At 29.8% G+C, this 2,500-nt stretch overlaps 1 protein-coding gene across 1 annotated transcript in view; it reads left to right on the forward strand.

Annotated features, from left to right (window-relative positions):
• Positions 1–2,500, forward strand: part of LOC138860827 (uncharacterized) — a 149,566-nt gene that overhangs the window by 40,204 nt on the left and 106,862 nt on the right. The gene's annotated exons all lie outside the window — the stretch shown is intronic.

Genomic DNA, 2,500 nt, shown 5'->3' on the forward strand with positions numbered 1-2,500 from the left:
TTTTTCTTTGTTTGCTTGGTGTTTATTTTTGTTGTTTCGTTGTGCTTTGTTTTTCTTTGTTTGTGGTGTTTATTTTTGTTGTTTCGTTGTGCTTTGTTTTTCTTTGTTTGTGGTGTTTATTTTCGTTGTTTCGTTGTGCTTTGTTTTTTTTTGTTTGTGGTGTTTATTTTCGTTGTTTCGTTGTGCTTTGTTTTTTTTGTTTGTGGTGTTTATTTTTGTTGTTTCGTTGTGCTTTGTTTTTCTTTGTTTGTGGTGTTTATTTTCGTTGTTTCGTTGTGCTTTGTTTTTCTTTGTTTGTGATTTTATTTTTGTTGTTTAGTTGTACTTTGTTTTTCTTTGTTTGTGGTGTTTATTTTCGTTGTTTCGTTGTGCTTTTGTTTTTGTTTGTTTGTGGTTTTTATTTTTGTTGTTTCGTTGTGCTTTGTTTTTCTTTGTTTGTGGTGTTTATTTTTGTTGTTTCGTTGTGCTTTGTTTTTCTTTGGTTGTGACGTATATTTTTGCTGTTTATTAGTGACCTTTGTTTGCTGTTTGTTTGTGGTGTCTATTTTCGATGTTTCGTTCTGCTTTGTTTTTCTTTGTTTGTGTTGTTTATTTTTGTTGTTTAGTTGTGCTTTGTTTTTCTTTGTTTGTGGTGTTTATTTTTGTTGTTTTGTTATGCTTTGTTTTTCTTCGTTTTTGGTCTTTATTTTTGTTGTATCGTTGTGCTTTTAATTACCTTGTCTGTGGTTTATTTTTGTTGTTTAGTTGTGCTTTGTTTTACTTTGTTTGTGGTGTTTCTTTTCGTTTTGTTTAGTTGTGCTTTGTTTTTCTTTGTTTGTGGTGTTTATTTTCGTTGTTTCGTTGTGCTTTGTTTTTGCTTGTTTGTGGTGTTTATTTTTGTTGTTTATTAGTGGGTTTTGTTTGCTGTTTTGTTTTGTGGTGTTTATTTTTGTTGTTTCGTTGTGCTTTGTTTTTCTTTGTTTGTGATGTTTATTTTTGTTGTTTCGTTGCCCTTTGTTTGCTGTTTGTTTGTGGTGTTTATTTTTGTTGTTTCGTTGTGCTTTGTTTTTCTTTGCTTGTGTTGTTTATTTTTGTTGTTTCGTTGTGCTTTATTTTTCTTTGATTGTGATGATAATTTTTGTTGTTTCGTTGCGCTTTGTTTTTCTTTGTTTGAGATGATTATTTTCGTTGTTTCTTTGTGCTTTGTTTTTCTTTGTTTGTGGTGTTTATTTTTGTTGTTTCGGTGCGCTTTGTTTTTCTTTGTTTGTGGTCTTTATTTTTGATGCTTCGTTGTACTTTGTTTTTCTTTGTTTGTGGTGTTTATTTTTGTTGTTTCGTTGTGCTTTGTTTTTCTTTGTTTGTGGTGTTTATTTTCGTTGTTTCGTTGTGCTTTGTTTTTCTTTGTTTGTGGTGTTTATTTTTGTTGTTTCGTTGTGCTTTGTTTTTCTTTGTTTGTGGTGTTTATTTTCGTTGTTTCGTTGTGCTTTGTTTTTCTTTGTTTGTGGTGTTTATTTTTGTTGTTTAGTTGTGCTTTGTTTTTCTTTGTTTGTGGTGTTTATTTTCGTTGTTTCGTTGTGCTTTGTTTTTCTTTGTTTGTGGTGTTTATTTTCGTTGTTTCGTTGTGCTTTGTTTTTCTTTGTTTGTGGTGTTTATTTTTGTTGTTTAGTTGTGCTTTGTTCTTCTTTGTTTGTGGTGTTTATTTTTGTTGTTTAGTTGTGCTTTGTTTTTCTTTGTTTGTGGTGTTTATTTTTGTTGTTTAGTTGTGCTTTGTTTTTCTTTGTTTGTGGTGTCTATTTTTGTTGTTTCGATGTGCTTTCTTTTTCTTTGTTTGTGGTTTATTTTTGTTGTTTAATTGTGCTTTGTTTTTCTTTGTTTGTGATGTTTATTTTCGTTGTTTCGTTGTGCTTTGTTTTTCTTTGTTTGTGGTGTTTATTTTCGTTGTTTCGTTGTGCTTTGTTTTTCTTTGTTTGTGATGTTTATTTTTGTTGTTTCGTTGTGCTTTGTTTTTCTTTGTTTGTGATGTTTATTTTTGTTGTTTCGTTGTGCTTTGTTTTTCTTTGTTTGTGGTGTTTATTTTTAGTTGTTTCGTTGTGCTTTGTTTTTTTCTTTGTTTGTGGTGTTTATTTTTGTTGTTTCGTTGTGCTTTGTTTTTCTTTGTTTGTGGTGTTTATTTTTGTTGTTTCGTTGTGCTTTGTTTTTTCTTTGTTTGTGGTGTTTATTTTCGTTGTTTCGTTGTGCTTTGTTTTTTTCTTTGTTTGTGACGTTTATTTTCGTTGTTTCGTTGTGCTTTGTTTTTCTTTGTTTGTGGTGTTTATTTTTGTTGTTTCGTTGCGCTTTGTTTTTTTGATTGTTTGTGACGTTTACTTTTGTTGTTTAGTTGTGCTTTGTTTTTTTGTTTGTTTGTGGTGTTTATTTTTGTTGTTTCGTTGTGCTTTGTTTTTCTTTGTTTGTGGTGTTTATTTTTGTTGTTTCGTTGTGCTTTGTTTTTCTTTGTTTGTGGTGTTTATTTTCGTTGTTTCGT

The sequence above is a fragment of the Penaeus vannamei genome, chromosome 43, assembly GCF_042767895.1.
Source record: "Penaeus vannamei isolate JL-2024 chromosome 43, ASM4276789v1, whole genome shotgun sequence".
NCBI lineage: Eukaryota > Metazoa > Arthropoda > Malacostraca > Decapoda > Penaeidae > Penaeus > Penaeus vannamei.